Consider the following 20187-nt stretch of genomic DNA (forward strand, 5'->3'; position numbering starts at 1 on the left):
TTCTCGGAATGTCCTGGAAATCCACGGAGGCACCTTTTGGAATTAATAAGAATTTTTGGTGAAAGAATTAACATTCAGGTAGAAAAAAATCAGAGAGAAAGTTTCATCGCGTTTTACGACACGAAGCCGCTGCCAAGCCCTAATCTCTCTCGGGAGGGCTGATCTGGAGTCCGTTCGGGGCTCCGGAGAGGGAGATTCGTCGCCGTCGTCATCATCAACCATCCTCCATCACCAATTTCATGATGCTCACCATCGTGCGTGAGTAATTCCATCGTAGGCTTGCTGGACGGTGATGGGTTGGATGAGATTTACCATGTAATCAAGTTAGTTTTGTTAGGGTTTGATCCCTAGTATCCACTATGTTCTCAGATTGATGTTGCTTTGACTTTGCTATGCTTAATGCTTGTCACTAGGGCCGGAGTGCCATGATTTCAGATCTGAACCTATTATGTTTTCATGAATATATGCGTGTTCTTGATCCTATCTTGCAAGTCTATAGTCACCTATTATGTGTTATTGATCCGACAACCCCGAAGTGACAATAATCGGGATACTTCTCGGTGATGACCATAGTTTGAGGAGTTCATGTATTCACTATGTGCTAATGCTTTGATCCGGTTCTCTATTAAAGGAGGCCTTAATATCCCTTAGTTTCCGCTAGGACCCCGCTTCCACGGGAGGGTAGGACAAAAGATGTCATACAAGTTCTTTTCCATAAGCACATATGACTATTTACAGAATAAATGCCTACATTACATTGATGAATTGGAGCTAGTTCTATATCACCCTATGTTATAACTATTGCATGAGGAATCACATCCGGCATAATTATCCATCACTGATCCATTGCCTACGAGCTTTTCATATGTTGTTCTTCGCTTATTTACTTTTCCGTTGCTACTGTTACAACTACTACAAAAACCCAAAAACATTTATCTTTACTTTTGCTACCGCTACCTTTATTATCATACCACTTTTGCTACTAAACACTTTGCTGCAGATATTAAGTTAACCAGGTGTGGTTGAATTGACAACTCAACTACTAATACTCAAGAATATTCTTTGGCTCCCCTTGTGTTGAATCAATAAATTTGGGTTGAATACTCTACCCTCGAAAGTTGTTGCGATCCCCTATACTTGTGGGTTATCAAGACCGGGCGGGTCAAGAAAGGTCTTGACCCCATCAATTGTCCTGTGAAAGATGACATTGCGATGAACTTGTTGCGGTTGGAATCACGCTTGGACGGCGCCCTTGCTTATCTGGCTCGACTGAAGGCGGCGATGACTTGGGTTGACGTCAAACTCTGGGCTCAGGAGGAACTTTCACAAGATCTTGAGTCACTAATGACTCGACTAAATCAGATCCCATGGCTGAGTGCAGGAATGGAAGAAGTCGTCCGCTTGCTGTGGCGCTGACGTTGCGCAGTCATTGGTCTGAGTGCATTGCAAGGATGCTAGAGAAGACAGGTTGGCGGCTCTCAAGGTTGTGAATACTAAGAAGCATACCTTCTAGTCCTTCATGGACACCTTCCTTGACGCTGCCACTCATATTGCAGACAACATTGACCTTGACAACTTCTGTGATCCAGCCAGCCCTTCTCCTGACGAGTGATCGAAAAAACATTAAGCTTCACTTTTGTTTGCCTCGGAATGCCGAGTGATTTTGTAATCGTTGAAACTCCTTTGGGCCTGACACCCAAGCACTTTAATCCATGATTTGGAACCTTTGGATTTATCTGCACTTGGTTTATCTTTGAATATGTTGTGTTTGTCTTCGAGTGGAACTCGTTCTTCACTCGGATTGGTTCTTGTACTTTTGATGCAGCCACTACAAAAAAATACACTTCCGTGATGATACGTGTTTGTCACAGTAGGTCGCATTTTTTGTCATGCATGTACATCCATGACGATTTTATGATAGAATCAAGATAGTCATACCTGTGATGCCGTATAAGTGTTCCATGACATTACCAAAATTATCATCACAGAAGTGTCCAATTCCATGACGATAAATCGCACGTCACAGAAGTGTTTTCATCAAGGGTGACCGACACATGGCATCCACCATAGCGGAACACCGTTAAGCTAGCGGGTCGGATTTTGATCCGATAACCCGTTAACAACCCCGACCAATGGGGATTTTCCACGTGTAAAATCATCATTGGCTGGAAGAAACACGTGTCGGCTCATCGTTGGGACAGATGTCATCCACTCATTGGACAGAAGGCGCCTATGATACGTCGACACGTGGCATGGCCCAATAGAGGCCCATTCCTGTGAAAAGGCTGGCCCGTTTGACTTGGTCAAAAGGTGGCGGGCCAGCCCATGGAAAGCCTGTTAACGGCCTGTTCGCATATAGCCCATTTACAGCCCGCTAACCCAAGGCCCGTTACGCCCTATCCGAATTAGGCCCAGTAGCGTCAGCTGGGCCATCCAATATGATTCCAATCCATTTTCACTTCTGGCCCATGTATGGCCCATGACGTCTTTTGGCCCATATGAGGCCCTTTGTAACTCTTGGCCCATTAACGCCCCGTGGTGAAACTGGCCCGAAGTGAACAGTGTATCACTTTATACACATTAACGGTCCATGGTGAAACTGGCCCGGAATGAATGGTGTATCACATTATACCCATTAACGGCCCGTTATTCTGTTGGGCCGTTTCCAGCCCATGTTATCTTTCGGCCTTGTCAGAGCCCATTTACTCTTGGGCTCATTTCCAGCATTCGTTTACTTACGGCCCGTTACTCTCATTTTTTGCTTGTGGGCTAAATTCAACCCAAGGTTATAGTCAGCCCATTTTGTGGCCCGTTAATACGTTGGGTCGTTTTCATAGCATCATCAAATACGACCAATTAACGATGGCCCGTTATGGTCGGCCCATAAATAGACGATTCCAACTCTAGCCCGTTTACGGCCATAACACCGTCTGTTATTCGCCCATGTTTGGCCAACCGATCATACGGCCCGTACAAGGCCCATTGATGATACGACCGTCGAAGGCCCATTGTGTCTACGACACGTAGAAGGCCCATTGTCTCTATGGCCCGTAGGAGGGAAATGGTAACTACTATAAATATGTAGCCCATGGTTATTGTGCCCTAGTTTTAAAAAATAGGTTATTGCGGCCACTAGCAAACCGCGGAAAAAAACTGCACAGACTACAAGCAAAGAAATAAACAAGACAATAAGGAAATAAATAAGCAAGCAACTTACGCTAGGCTATCATGGCTATTACACATATTACATCCACTGGGCATCAAAGTTCGCCACCAGTGCAAATATAGGGAACACAGTAGCATATAAACACCGCAGCAAAACAAGTACACAACTGAAACCACTTTAGAAGAGCTCAAGAAACAATATCCTGGGTACCCATAATGCTGGCAAGATGCTTAGCAAGCTTATTGACTTTCTCTTGTTTGGCGCTTAAGTCCTCCAGCACTTGCTGTTGCACCAAAAAGTATGCATCTGAATTCTGCAGGGACTTCCTCAGTACTTCGGCTTCCTGTCGCATAACATCTGATCGATGTCTTTCAACTTGAAGTTGAGACTCAAGAAGTCGAACTGATTCAGGCAATGAGTTCGATGAGCTGGTGTCAGCAGTAATAGCCAGTAACTCGAACACTACATCAAGACAGGACTTTGGGGTTGTCTCAATGTCTTCAATATAGTTTCTATTAGCTTTCTTGGAGACCAACAGGGATGTCTCACTATCTTGAACCTTATCTGCATTACTTCCTTTACCATTGCATAACGGGGTACTCTTCTCCAATATTTTATCCGCGTTCTAAAAGAGAAACAAACAAACACATCACAGGTTTACAATGTAGTATATGAAACTCATTTTGGTAAACCAGTTTAGTAGTAAGGTGGACAGGATAACAGCATGAAACAAACATATATCTATGTAGTATGGTCATTGTATGGTCTATATCATTCTAGTTTATGTTGCCAAATCAAGATAGATACAGTTCGAATCATATCAATTTAAGACAAAGCAGCATAGACATAATATAAGTGTGGGAAACTACACAACAACAACAACACTTGTAATGTGCATGGCATGAGAACATAACTGTTTACTCAATTGAAACTGAAATCAACATAGAGCAAGTTACAACAGCAAACAGCCAAACACGTTGAAGAAACAATTTTAAAACATACCTGTTGCACCATTAGAGTTTCAATTGCATCCTTCAAATTTGAAATTAGTTGGTATGAGTAAATACAGTGATGTAAGAGTATGAACCATAGCTACGGAACCTGACCTGAGAACAATTCTTCTTCTGCTTTAAGCGTTGACTTGGGGTTCTGAGTGGTGGTCCTCGTGCTTTGGGAACTGCAGTTGCATTACTAACTGCTCGTGTTTGGGTTCTCTGCGGTGGAGACGGTGTTGTGTCAATGGGAACTGGGTGTCTATCTGCTGGGGTTGGGGTTAGAAGGGGTGTAGCTGGTTCTCTGTCCAGCTGGGTAGGGGTACAATCTGCGTGAGTGTGGGTTATGTGTGGTGGGGCTGGTTCTTGGGCAAGTACAACCGTGGTTCTATCTGCATCGACACGTAGCATGATCTTTTCTGAAGACCGTGTTTTACTCCCACAGATACTGCCATCACTCCCTCCAATTGAAATGGCTGATAAACAATAAATGTAATTGAATGTACAAACATTGTAAGATAGACAGGTGCAATGGATAGTAAGGAAGAAAACGTGGCATGAAATAATTCACATTTATGTTGTCTAACCAAACAGAATAGTAGGACATAATTTCACATATATGATGTCTAATTAAATAGGATATCATGACACAATTTCACATGTATGATGGCTAACTAAACAGGATAGAATGACATACTTCAAAATATGATGACTATGTAAACAGGATGACATGATATAACTATACAATGTGTCTATTAAAGTGGTTGGCATGCCATAAATCACAAACAAGTCGTCGATGGAAACACTACAAAAAAAGACACATCTCTGACATTTTGGGCCGAACGATTTTTTTTCCTGTCATACTTATGACACTTCTATGACGACAATTGTGACAAAACCCGGTATCATCATAGATTGGTGGGCTCCTACCTCTATGACAAAAAATCATGATAGAAAATAGGCTTTTCGTCCTGGGCGGGCCGGAGACGCAGCTGCATGACATTATTTGGGCCGTCCATGACAGAAAAAATCATGGTAGAAGCGAGGGCAAGGAAAATTTCGGGGAGTTCTCGATTGCGGTGGGCGGTCGGGGGCTGAGCGATGCGCGTTTCTCTTGTACACGTACAGCCGTGTGTGCGAGGCGTTGGCTCTAACTGAACCCGAGCGAGGCGTTGGGCTCTAACTGAACCCGAGCGATTGCACTGCAGGCTACGCGTTACTGAACCCGAGCGATCGGTCGATGGCTAACTGAACCTAGTCGAGTGATTCCTTCACTACTGCTGCTAACTGAAGCCGATCGATGCTGCCTCTCTGGATGAACAGTGAGCATTGCGGGGGGGGGATGAACAGTGAGCGGTGGGGGTGGATGAACAGGACCCCGTGGTGTTGCCTTTGGATGAACAGGACCCCGATCGATCGAGCCGGTTGGGGCTGGATGAACAGGACCCCGTGGAGGGCTGGATGAATAGGACGACCCTGTGGAGGGCTAGATGAACAGTAGACGGTGGAGGGGTGCCCGTGGAGGGGTGATTGAACAGTAGCCGGTGGAGTAGCGCGCAGTGGAGGCTGGAGGAGGTCGACGGTAGCCCGTGGAGGCTTGAGGAGGTCGACGGTGGAGATGAACAATATCCCGTGGAGTCCTGTTTTGCGGTACGCCACACCCATCCCGATGAACAGGACCCCCGTTTCGATAGTAGCGCTCCAACACAAGTCTGTTTCATCCGTTTTGCGGTATGCCACACCCCTCCCGATTAACAGGACCCCCGTTTCGACCGTAGGAGGTCTGTTTCCTCCGTTTTGCAGTACATTAGACCCCTCCCGATGAACAGGATCCTGTTTCGAACGTGGCCGGTCGAACACAAGGCCGTTTCCTCTGTTCTGCGGTACGCCAGGCCTCGTTTCCATCGCCTATTCCATCCAAGCCCTCCCGATGAACACGACGACGCATTCTGTTCCAACCCAGCCGGTTGGCTCCACATGAACACGATGACGACATTGTTTCTCCGTTTTGACCCAGCCATGTACACGAGCCTTGGCCGTACGTATGCGTGAGTAGGCGTTCGAGACCCCGCCCGTATGTACACATACGTGGCCGTATTTTCTTTCTTGCACACTGGCCGATGTACGTATGTGTACAAGCTACGTGCGCGCCTCTACCACGACACGTGAGCGCCTCTACATCCACCAGTATGTACGTACAAGTTCGCGACCAGAATGACAACGCTACGTACGCTTCGACCACGTGGGTCCTGACTGTCAGGTACTTCCTTGCGTGCGAAGATGTAGCTGGTAGGTCCCAACACTCAGGGGGCGAATCGGTTTTTTTTTCGTACGCATTTCCTTGTGTGCGAAGATGTAGCTAGTGGGTCCCAGCAGTCAGGAGGGCGAATCGTTTTTTTCGGACGCACTTCCTTGCGTGCGAAGATGTAGCTAGTGGGTCCCAGCAGTTAGGGGGAAACGTTTTTTCGTGAAATACAGTGGCCCGTCTAGTGGGTCCCAGCAGTCAGGTGAGGAATCATTATTTTCCACGTAATAAGGAGGCACTTCCTTGCTGCGGCCGTGGACCCAGCTGTCAACCTCTCCACGTATAGTCCATGTCCGATGGAAGTCGTTCGTTGACCACGTTGACCACACCGCGCTGAGAGCACCATGGCGGTGAACGATGGTGAGGCCTAGGAAGGGGACGACGCGGAGCCAAGGAGGACGTGGCAGTGGATGCCCACACGGAGAGGAGTACGAGGGTTCACTGGTTTGGCTGCGGTGTGAGGCTGCCGTCGCCGCAGAATAACAGGGGGTGTGGGTGTGGAGGGATGGTTTGGCCAGCGGTGGGAGTAGTAAGGGGCGGTGAGGCCTCTGCGGCATCACAGTCGGCCATGGGAGGCAGGGGCAGGCGGCACGACCGGCACTGCTTTGGGCGGCTAGAGCAAGAAGACCAGAGGTTGAAGAAGCACGACGGCCATTGGATGGACATCGTACGGTCACTGCAGCTACAATCGTTTATATTGACTAAGTTGACAAAGCCCTTGGTACGTCAACTTAGTAGGCCCACAGGTCAGCTTCCAAAACGGTGCGCCCTAGATGTCAGGGGGAGGAATCATTTTTTGGGCTGGTGAAGCTAGAATATCAGAGATTGAAGAAGAAGCACGGCATCCCTTGGATGGACATCCAACGGCCACTGCTGCTAGAAACGTGTGTTGACTATAAGTTGACAAAGCCTTGCATACGCGTCAACTCTCTTTTTTTAGGGGACGCGTCAACTTAGTAAGGCCACAAGTGTGTGGCAGAGAACTTATAGCCCATTTGAGATTTGTAAGAACGTGCAGCCCATTTTTGAATTCTACAGAATTTACTACAGCCCATTTACAGTTTGTTAAAAGTACAGTCCATTTCAACCAACCGTTCAAAATAGAATTCAATAAAATTTCCCACATTTTGATGGGATCCGAAATATTTTTATCCCGAAATTTCTAGTCAGATTAAATACAATTTCAATATAAATTTATATTACGTAAAAATCCAATGAAACATTGTGCTCGCAACAATTAATGAAATTAAAATTTTCAATATCCAAAATAATATTTTATAAAGTAATTACGTGTTGGTGCATTTTTTATAGTTATTGCCCAGTTTTTATAATTACATCCCATTTATTATTTCTTAAATCCCATTCTCTTGTTAAGCCTAATGCATCCCTCCTAGGAAAGATTTGCAGCCCAGCGGGGCGGAGAATAACAACTTGACCTTGCCTGGGTATTCCTAAAAAAAGTATAGCTGGGCTAGCCATTTTCAGCTTGAAAAGAAATAATATCTGGGCTGGATATCTGGCCTGGGCTAGACGGGCCACAACCCGCCCAGTTAATACCTGCAGCGATGTTTTCATTGTTGTTCAGAGGAGAAAAATTAATATCTGGAATAAACATCGAAAAACTCTGCAGCGCTCACACCTCAAAAACACAAATACTGCTCGAGCTGCTTGGTCCGAGCTGTAGGCCACTTCTTGTGCAATTCTCTCATTTATTGACTACTACCTCCTTTTCGGTTTATAGTGCTCAATTAAAAAAATCTCACCAATCAAGGTAGATGACAAGTGGTGGAATACTTTTTGTAGTTTTGCAAAAGCACCTAATTAATGCTCTTGTTTTCCTCAAAAAATTATGTTTATCAATGCATTAATTGCAATGCATGCATGCATAGAGTACATGCATTGGTCAATTTTCTCTTAATACTTGCATGCAATGATTTAATGCACCTTGGAATCTGAACATGTGATGGAAAACAACCAAATTGAGCCTTATAAAATGGAAAAACTAAAATTTTGAGATAAGCCCTATAAACCAGAAAGGAGGGAGTACATAGGTTGACAATGGTGCGGGACCGTGATGTCAGAAACCAGGAGGAAGCAAGAAAAATTATATATATATATATATATATATATATATATATATATATATAGGGTGGGTCTATTATGATAACACCCCTTAAGACCTTATTATGCACACCACTTTCTTATTCTGCTAACACCGCGTCTAGACCGATCCTCATACAAACAAAATCAAAACCCAAGGCCTCCATCCCCGTCCCGCACCACCTACCTCCACCTTCTTCCCCATGCACCCACCTCCCCTGCCAGATCCCCACTCAGCCCTACCTCCACCTTATTCCCCACTCCCCTCCATCGCCCCCACGTCTCTCCCACCACCTTCCCCCCGTGCTCTTTGCCGAACTGCAAGGGGCCCCACGCGCGGTCCGTGGCCTCTCCTCCTCCCCTCGCCGTCGGGCCATGGTGCCCCTCCCAGAACCCATAAGGTTCCTCCCCCGCCCCCTGGCCACCTACCACCACGCGCTACCCCATCCCTATGGCTCCTTCTAGCGGCTCCACCGGCCATGCCCGTGCCGCCCCCATCTTCTCCCGTTGCGCGGCCCACCCCACCTCCTCACCACCGCTGGGCCAGATGCGCGCCGGCACGCTGCCCCCCCCCCCAGATCCGTGCGACCGACGACGACCTCTTCTGGTCGATTCCAGCGGCCAGTGCCCTATCCGCCCCGCCACAGGAACGGATCTGGCCGCCGTGGAATGGATCTGACCACCCCCAGGTAAATCCCTCCTCCCCACAAGCCAGCGACATGAGGCCCTACCCACCCTGCCGTTGACCGTCGAGCTGCACACCAGGCATCGCGCCAATCCAGGGAAGTCGAGGGCCTCCTCACTTCCAGCAGCTCCCTACGACCGTGCGCCTAGGGATGCAGGGGAATTTGGTGGCCTCCTGTCGACTTCCAGCATGAGACTACTACCCCGACCAGTCGCTGGAGACTGTTCTTCCCGCAACTCCCTTCCAGCACAAGCGCGGCTCAGTGTGCGTCGTATTGCGGTTCAAATCACAAAAGGAGAAAAACTGGCGCCTCCTAGTGTTGTCCTCGGCGTCCATCGCCGGCGCCCGCTGCACTCCTCGGCGTCCTTACCTCCTCCCTCCAACAACAACATAGAGGTACAGTTTGACAGGGAGGCAATTTCACTGTTCGGTGGTTTTTGGTTTCAGATTTTACCGCTGCCGTGAGCGCGTGCACTTCAACTGGTGTGTGTCTTGGTGTAGTTCAGTACGTTTTGCCCATCAGCTTGGTTGTGTATGTGTTGCGGTGCAGTGCACACCCGTTTTAGGCAAAAAAGGAAAATGATGTGTGCTGCGGTATGGCCGTGAACTAGCCTCCATAAAGCATTTCCAAAGTTCTTTTTTTTGCATTTTTGGAATTTGGATGTACAATCTTGATGCATTTGAGTGCAGTGCAATGGCGTGCAGGGTTGGCGGATGTGGCGTGTAGCTCACCGGACGTGTGAGCTACAACCCTCACATGTAGCTCTCTTCTCCGCTCCTTGTTCGCCAGTGGCGGGAGACAAGTGGACTGAATTAGGGGTAGCCGGCGTCATACTTTTTTTGAAGTAATTCAACTAATCAACTTGGTGTATGTTTCAGTTTGATCATTTTATGTGGTTCACTCGTGGCATCCTGCAATTCTTTTTTTAAACGCAAAGATAAAAATGTTGCTAAAAAAAGAAAGACATGTGGGTCACTTCTCAAACGCACGAACAAATGACACTACGGGACGAGCGGGCTGCATGTTTTGAATGCGGTTCGCTAATGTGAGTATGGCTGTGTTTGTGTGTTTCAAAACTCAGTCGATTGCATCAACACATGCAGTGCGCTTAGTCCTTGGATGTGGTTCACTTTCAAGAGTGATACTGTTCACTTGTGCCGACACACGAAAGTGTGAAAAATGTTAGCGTGCTTGGTCCTTGGATGTGGTTCACTTTCGAGCGTGATACAGTTCACTTGCGCCCAACATGAAAATGCAAAAAAATTAGCGAAACAATAAAATGATAATGCGGTTCACTTTGATATTTGTCGCGGCTCACTTGCCCTTGTCTTTGCGGTCCACTCTTGTTCATAAAAAAAGTTGTAAAAAAGCCAACAAAAACTCGTCTGAGAAAAATAACGTCCGACAAAACAAATTATGCAGCTCGCTTGCCCATCCGATGCAGTGCGGTTTTCATTCTGAAGCAGTGCGGTCGGCCGTATGATGATATTCATCCTGTAAGTGCAAAAAAATTGTTACGAAAGCGAAAAAAAGTAATGCGGTTCACTTCTTGATAGTGTTGTGGTTCATTTACAGCCGATGTAAAGTGCACTCTACTTTCTCGTTCTTGAAAAAAATTACGTTTGAATAAAAATAAACCATGCAGTTCTCTTCCCCGTGTGATGTAGTGCGGTCTTTCATCCGATGAAGTGCGGTTTTTGTCAGATGAATTACACATGCCGATTTTGGTGTCGCAAAAAAACAGAGTATCCGCATTTTAGTAATTTTAAAACTGCTCTTAAACCGTAAGGAATTAGAGAGCGTGTTCTACATGAAAAAGTTGCGCCTCGCCGATATCTTTCCAACGGTGTATAATTCGAATCATTTCGACAACCGGTTTATAAAAATTTCAAAAAAAACGGTCGCTGTCATTCGGCCTTCGCCGCACGATTTTCAAAATTATCTTAAAATCGTAAGGAATCTCAAAACCATTCCTACATATGAAAGTTGCACCTTGTCCATAGCTTTCCAACGATGTATCACACGCCTCGTTCGACAAACGGTTCAAAAGTTAGAGCGAAAACAGTATCGAAAATTTGAAAAAAAATTGAAAAACAGAATTCCGCGATTTAGTAAATTTGAAACTGCTCTTAAACCGTAACGAATTAGAGAAAGATTTATATATGGAAAAGATGCACCTCGACGATATCTATCCAACGGCGTATCATTTGCTTCATTCCGACAAGCGGTTTAGAAAAAAACGCGAAAAAACGCTCGCTGCCACTCGTCATCCGCCGCACCATTTTCAAAACTGCTCTTAAACCGTGTGGAATCTCGAAAACTGTTCAACATGTCGAAGTTGTCCCTAATCCGTAGCTTTTCAACGGTGTATTACACGCCTCATTCCGATAAACTGTTAAAAAACTAGAGCGAAAACAGTACCGAAAAAATACCGCGTGCAGTTTTTTTCGACACGAAGTTCACTAGTCTATATTGCAGTGCTCGTCGTCAAAAAGATGCAGTGCACTTACGTTCAGCATGCAGTGCGAAAGTGATGTGCAGAATAGTTATTCTGCTAATATTAGCAGAATAGACCGTCTCTCTCTCTATATATATGTGTGTGTGTGTGTGTGTGTGTGTATAGATATATATATAGGACGGTCATTTGGGACACGTAGGTGCCCAGGCTCCTTGCCTTTCTACCACTAGATTGCATTTAGATGTGTGTTGTTGTAATGGGTATATTTGTTAACGGGTTATCCATTATAAATTGCTGGTCAAAATAAGTATGACATAATTACTAGTTTAATGCCATAAATATGTCCCCCTTGCACCATGCATGGCAAGACTCCTTTCCTGGGAAATAAAAAAGAAGCATGCATGGCATCGTTCCATGTCGACAAACAAATTAGGAGAGAGAGAAATCAAGAATTAATGCGTCAGGATTAATTGTCTCATATGTCTTGACTTGTTTCATAGATGGAAGGTATATGATACTCATTTTCAATAGAGAAAATCTTGTGGTAATTAGGACGGTGTGTATGTTTCATATTTTGATTAAGAGCTAGTTTGGATTGTGTCCATGGCTACATGCCTGGGCAAACATGCTGCCTGGCGAGGACGTGTGCACCAGGTATTTTGCTGCCTGGTCAGGTTAGAATTAAAAAGTCATTTCATGAGGCCATCTACAAGTCTGACCAGTAGCTTTTTCTGTACTTACCGTCCCAGGCAGCCTCCAGGCATTTGAAATCCCACGCCTGGACCAGGCTAACACACTTTGCCTGGCTTATCTATCAGGCTAACCAACTCCAAGCAATTCTAGGCCAGGCCAACCCAGGCACTTCTAGGACAACAACCAAACAGCTACCTGGAAATCCCAGGCACGCTCCAGGACAGGCAAAAACACACCAGGACACGAACCAAACTAGCCCTAAATTACAAAGACATACACATTGGTATCTTCAGTATATATGTGCACAGTTTCATTAGGTATAATACCCGAGTATGTGTATATTTTGATTAGGTATTACACCCGCACATAAATATTTTTGTTAGGTATAATACCCAACAACTACATACCCGAAATATTTATGGATACGCGAAATTGAAAGCATTAAATATATTTGTAGGTATGTGCATACTCATCATATTTCTCAACAACTACATACCTCAAGGTGAAATGCATGTGTACATACCCCAAAAATACGGAGGTATCATACCTATTTATTTATTAAGTACGTAGTTACAATTTTTTTGGTATGATACCCAATTAATTTATAAATATACATCCACATAAATATATTGGAACGATACATTTTTTCATATATAGTTACAGATATGCGATCTAAAACTTTGGCACAAAAAGGTATGAGAGATAGAAAGTAATAAAAGGAAGGTATTGAATTAGATAACGTTAATTATGTCCTACTATTTAGTACATGGAAAGTCTTGCATGCAAATAAAAGGATACAAATCAAAAGATGTACAAACGGGTTGGACCCGATCAAGGTGCCCAGGCACCTGGGTGCCCCAAACAATTTACATATATATATATACGCAAGTGCCTCCTTATTTATATATATAATAAGGAGGCACTTGCGTACGTGAGGCTATGGCCCTGGTGGGTCCCCATTGTCATCCTCTCCAAGTAAAGTCATCTCCTCGCCTGTGCGCGCTTTCCGTCCGAAATAGTCAGCGCCGCACGACCCGCTTCTCGGTCCAGGCGATTGCTCCGCCTTCAAACGACACAAGTGCCGTCCGTCCGTCCATCTGCTGCCCACATTAATGATACGCAGTTGCCGAGGCGGCTACTCCGGCGCCACATGTCCGTCCCTCCGCCGCCCACCATTGCTATATAAACTGCTGCGCCGGCCATAGCTGCAGTCATCCGCATCCGTTCCCTTTCCCCTGTCCACACACCACTACTGCCCACCATGGCTTCCTCGTGCTCTAGATCTCTTCGAGACGGGTGGACGACGGACCACAAGGAGATGGCAGCCATTGTTGCCGACCGGCTGGCTGGGAGGCAACCGGAGGACGACAATGTCCCAATGGAGAACATGGTAGTCGACGATCCGGCGCCAACCCCCTCCTCTGTGCCGTCCTCGCCGGTGCATTGCACCATGACCATCGGCGAGGCCCGTGCCCAATATACGGACATGGTGAGGCAGATGCGTGAGAAGCAGTTCCGGGAGGCGCAGGCCGACGCCGCCTACAACCACCATCTCCTCCAGGAGCACCTGCAGGCGGAGGACCAGATCACCGCGGAGCGGGCGGGGCAGGAGGTGTTGCTCGACTCATACCACTCCGCCCGCGAGGGCCGCCTCGAGCGCTGGCGGTACCGCATGTGGGTGGCGCCGGCTGTGGCCGCCTACAAAGAAGGCGATGAAGCGGACGAGGCGCTGTTTAGCGAGACCGAGTATGAGGCAAAGGACAATGCCAGCTCCGACAAGTTCCCGCTCCACTGGCGTTGATGAGGCCCTACTCCGCCGAGGCCCCGCGGTGCCAACAACAAGGCAGAGGACACCTCCGGCTTCGCTGAGGCCCCGCCCCGCCACCAACGAGGCAGAGGACATCGCCGTCTCAGCCGAGGCCCCACCCTACCGGCAACGAGGGGGTGGATTTCCACCGCTCTGTCGAGGTGCCGCCCGCCGGCAACGAGATAGAGGACATGCCGGCTCCGCCGAGGCCTCACCCCGCTGCCAACGAGGCCGCGCCACACAGAAAACGAGGAAGAGTAGAACACGGTAGGTCGCCACCGCTCGGGTCCAAGTAAGGCCACCGCTGCTACCCTCTGGTTGAAGCAAAGCTAGGCGGGTTGACCATTGACGGCCGATTAGCATCTTGGCGGCGACATGGAGTCGGAGAGCTATGTTGGAGAAGAACGCTGCTTCTATTTAACTGCTGGTGCAGTTGGCTGACTGACTCGTGGGCCCAACAGGCCACATGTCAGTTATGCAACTGCACCTGCAGTTAAGTCACTGAAGCTTCTGTTCGGCTCAGCGGGACACAGGTGGTTAGCTTCGGTTAATTAATTATACCTCCAGCGCACCCCTTTTTAATTGAAGAATGTACAAAATGTAATGAAATCCGGCATGTTTATATGAAACCCGGTCGTGTATGAATGAATTTATTTCGATTAGTTTGAATTCCTGTATCACTGGCATTAGATGAACATGCAAAACAATACGTACTAGCATTATTCCCAGGGTGATCACCTCGTTTGCAACAGTTTCACATGTACTCCCTCCGGTCCTTTCTAGTCTGCATACAAGTTTTGTCTGTAGTCAAAGTATCTCTACTTTGACCAATCTTATAGAAAAAAGTATGCACTTTCACAATGTGCGAAGTAAAAGAACAAAAGGAGTACAAAGAGTTTGAGTAGCTTTTTAGCGTTTCTGTACATTGCAATCAAACACACAGGGCTGGCAATTCATAGAGAACATTCAAAACAATCGATGATTATGCATCTCAGCGACTCACATGTCAGAGGCAATATTTACTTCACAACTAAAGAATAAAGAAAAAATTGATCGACGCTGCTGACAGCAAAGGGCGTCCCATTCGAAAATATCAAACGCATGTCTTGCTAAAATCAATGAGCAAAATTTGACAAGGTTGTCCCATTCCAAAATATCAAATGCCTACAATTGTGGAATGGGCAGGGTTTGCCATCACTTCGGACATTGACATGACACCTCATGCTAAATAAACCAGCTGTTCTTTTTGTGTAGTTCCACCAAAATCAACCAAATTCGCGTGTAGCTTGTATGATTTCGCCCTTATATATTGTAACACCTTGAACTTATCGGCACCTCCTTTCTTGTGGTGGAAATGAATGATTCGATGTAGTCATGAACATTTTGTGCAGTTCCCGTTGAAATCAAGCTGAGCGCCCCTGTTTGCACAAATACAAAAAAAGTGATTAGTATAAAGCAAATTGTACTATGAATTGAAAGTTTAAACAGGCACCTACATGGTCCATGTAGAGCACACTTTTAGAACTTTATTTTTATTCCGTCATATATTCAATGGATCTTTGTCTTTACAGACCATCCCGAGAATCGAGGCACCAGAGCCACTGGATAATAAATGTTATCTCCTCGTTTTTCGCGCCCTCTCGGTCAGTCTTCTCTCATAAATAGGGTGACCTAGGTCTTTCCCTCAGTCGTCTTCTTCCTCTTGCCTCTTCCCGAGCTCTGCCGCCGCCACCGTTGAACCCCTTGTCTTCACCGACTCAGGCTGCTGCATCAACCTGACTCTGACCAGAGATCGACGGTGCACCCCCGCAGCTCGTCCGCATCCGTGAGTTCCTCTTGTTCCCTTTCTCAGATCTGCATTAGGACTTTGTCGAGTTCGTCGGCGTTCATCACTGCCCGACACAAACCCTCACTAGTTCTTACCTCCAATGCCCTGCTTAGATTGTAAAAACTGTGTAGAACTGTTGCGGTACTTGTTTGTGTTGACCTTGCATAGAAATAGATCTCATTTCCCTTGTTTGGAAACCCTCTTCGAGTGTACGAACTTCTCTGGCCTGTTTTTAGGTCTAGAAAAGTTTCTTTTCAGAGCAATATTTCAATCTAGAGTAATAACGGTTATCTGTGAAACTTGTTTTTATCACCCGAAAACCTCTTCTAGTAAATGCCCTGAAACACAACTGTCAAAGTGTTCGGTTTAAATAAATGATCCGAACAACTTTTGAACTGTTGTTGATACTTGTGGCGGCTTAAATATTGTTTGCATAGTCATCCTTATATCATTAGGCCCCTCATTAAGCCTCCGCTTTGAATAATTAGGATTTTTCTCCCTGGTTAAAATTGAACAGGATCTTCTTGTTTTTCCATAGGCCAATTGCTGTGATGGCTCCTAAGGCTACCAAGGCCGCTGTAACCTGCAATTGGGTTCCATCCATAGTAACCAATAGCAAACTAGCTGAGTTTGTGAAATCTGGGCATCTGCCAAAAAAGGATGTCATGTCTTACCGTGCCCCCGACCCGTCTGAAGAAAAGCCTCACCCCAAAGCAGGGGAAGTAATAATTTTTATGGATCATATGAGCCGTGGATTTGCTCCTCCCGGCTCAAAATTCTTCAGGGAGGTTTTGAATTTCTTTGACCTTAGACCTCAAGACATTGGACCCAATTCCATGTCAAATATTTGCAATTTTCAAGTCTTCTTCAAGGTGTACCTGGGTGAAGAGCCAAGTCTGCTATTGTTTAGGGAACTTTTTTACATGAACCGGCAAAATGAACGTGCGAATGGGCCCAGTCTTGAACTTGGCGGCATCTCAATCCAGCGACGGAGAGACTGTCTTTTCCCTTATGCTGAGTTGCCGAGTCACCCAAAATCTTGGAACCAGACGTGGTTCTACTGTCAGGACACTTCTCCGGCTGATGAAAAACCTCTGCCCGGCTTTCGCGCCCTGCGCCTTGAGTCTAACCATCAGCTACCAAACAAGCTGACAACCCTTGAACGCGTGCCTCACAATTCCACCATCAGGAAGATTAAAGCTCTCTTGGGAAATGGTTTAAACGGCATCGATCTGGTCCAAGTCTGGGTCACTTGGCGAATACTTCCATTAAGCCACCGTCCCGGCTTAATGTGTACTTATACAGGCGAAAAGAATGATCCGTTACGCCATAGCCCTGACGACTTACCAGATGACGTGGTGGATGCTACGACCCAGTCACTACTAAAGGAAGGCACTGTGATGAGCAACACCTTCGGCTTACTTCCATTTTGCAAGAATAACCCAGCCCCCGCAGTAAGTTATCAATCGTAACAAATACTTATTGCTATACTATACCTTTCTTGGTACTTATAATTCCTTAACTTTTTCCACAGGCCGATGATAACTTCTGGAAAGCCAAATATGACCATGAGGCTGCCAAACAAGCCAGGACGACCAACAAAGCTGAAAGGAAAGCCGCCAAGGAAGGAACCTCAAAGAAGAAGAAACCCAGCGCCTCTGACTTACTCAGATTGGAGGATAGCTCTTCGGATGATGAAGAGGTAATCTTTAAATTTTGTTAAGTCCCTTGTTTTCACCTGTGTGACATTCTATCCCTTCAGGAGGATACGGGGAACAGTCAAGCAGCCAATGAAGAGGTAACTATAATATCCTCCGACTCAGAGCCTTTGCGAAAGCAAAAGATCCGAAGGGTGACCCAGAAAGTAAGATTTTCGCATGCACTTGCTTATCAAGATCCTCAATTTCTTTTGAAGCAACAACAGCTTGAGAGCCGAAGGCAGACCCGAAACAACAAGGATGCAGAACTTTCCTCCGGCTTACCTGACGTAACCAGGAAGCATCGGACTGAGGTTATCTCCGATTTACGTTATGTTTTACCTTTAGTGGGCTTAATTCGCCATCCTCTCAATTCGTCCGACTCCAATTATCAGGATACTTCTCCTTCTTCCGATGAATCCATGCAGTCAAACATGCCGACTTTCAAAACTGCTCCCGGGTAATGTAACCTTATGCACTTTTACTTTACCCATGCTTGCGTATTCATCCTTCTGCTTTTGTTAACAGCATGCAAGTGAAGCCCAGTAAACAGGCAAAGAAGAATAAACCATCTAAAGAGCCGGTCGTAGCTGAACCGGTGATTAATGCATCTGTTCCAGACAGCTCTGCCCATCAGCCACCGCCAGATCCGGCTTCTGATATTCCAATGCCAACTTCTGATCCACCTGCCGAAGATACTCTCCACACAAGTGACCCAGAAACTCCTAGCCCGGTCAAAACAAATGAACCGGAAGTTGAGATTGTGAAGTCTCAGTTTGTTGAACTAGGACGACCTACCGTCCTTGCCAAATGTACCGCCAAGGAAGAATTTGCCCAACGCCGAAAAGCCAAGCAGGACATTACTGATTATACTCACTTAAGCATTGATGATATAGTCTCAGGCTATCTGAATCAAGTGCATAATAGCCGTGACCTGGAAATTGACATGGTGAAACAAATACAACACAAATCTGAGGTATTACTTATACTTTTTACCTGAGTCTTACATACTGTACCAGCCCCCAAGTCTATTGCGTATTGAACAAATATGCTGTAGACTTTAGAAATCTGCTTTACCTGTTAACTTATCCGGCGCAAAAAGAATTTACTTAACCCGGTTATAACATAAGGCTTTTAAATTTGCAATACACATTAGCCCCCAAGTGTCAAGTATCTTTACTTGTAAGGTGCTTGAGACTTTAATATATGTGACCCGGCAAGAGAAGGTTTAAAATTCTTCAGCATACATTAGCCCCCAAGTGTCAAGTATCTTTACTTGTAAGGTGCTTGAGACTTTAATGTTACCTTATAATCCTTACCATAACCTGATGTCAATGCAGGCTGCCATAAGTCAGTTTGAATCAGAGCTTGCAGTTCTGAAGAGTCGTCTGGAAACTCAAGAACTTGAGACACAGAAGGCTAACTGCAAATTTGAATTCAGTGTCTCTGAAAATGAGAAACTGAAGAAGAAATTTGAGTTGAAGAAGAAAACTTGGGCTGATGAGAAGGCTTCCCTGGTGACTCGGGCCGAAACAGCCGAAGCATCTCTTGCAGAAGCAACAACCGAGCTAACCGACTTAAAACAGCAGATATCTCAAATGGTCTCAGCCATCTTCGGTAAGTTATTGTGAAACAGATTTAAACATTGTAGCCTTATAATGACTATTGCATTAATTACTTCCGGCTGACGGTTATGCTTATGTCCATACAGGCCCTAGGAGTACCAATCTGAAGCAAAACATGTTGATCAAGCTTAAAGCAGTCTACACCTTAGTAGAACAGCTGTACTCCGGGTCACAACGCGCCTTGGCCATTGTAGCTTTATCAACTCCACATCCCCGCCTTCTGCAAGATGTGTTGAAGGGCCTCGCTTTTCTTCCTGAGCGGATCCAAGACTTAAGGCAGGCGTCCTCAAGAGCCAGGGACGTGGCTGCATTGAGCCGGGCGAAAGCATGGCTCCCAGAACTAGACCCGGCTAACCTTGCCCTTGGGTACCCAAGTCTGAAGGAAGACGGCACTGCATTTGATGATCATGATTTCACCGCCTGTGTCAGAGCCATACGTCCGGTGGCAACCCTTATTGGAAACGACACTGACCTTAGCAAGTATGCGTCGGCTTATGACAGTGAAAACCGGAGAATCCCAAACGCTCCATATGATCAAATCAGCCTGATCCCTCCAATTCGTAAGCATACTTTTGCCCCTGAAGTGGACCCGGCCGGTTTAATAGATGATGAAGCTGAGTTTGAAGCTTTGAGCGGCATTGACTGGGCCTCGTCAACTTTCCAGGACAAAACAGCCGATGGAGAAGCGGAGAAGGATAACTCGGAGCCTTCAAGCCCGCCGAAGGAATGAATCGCCAGGTGTTTGGCAAAAAAACAATGCTTCATTTATTCAGACTCGGGGAGTCTTGTAATAGGGTAGAAAGAACTCCCCAATGCTCTTCATGCCTTCG

The sequence above is a fragment of the Triticum aestivum genome, chromosome 4B (assembly GCF_018294505.1).
Source record: "Triticum aestivum cultivar Chinese Spring chromosome 4B, IWGSC CS RefSeq v2.1, whole genome shotgun sequence".
Taxonomy (NCBI): domain Eukaryota; kingdom Viridiplantae; phylum Streptophyta; class Magnoliopsida; order Poales; family Poaceae; genus Triticum; species Triticum aestivum.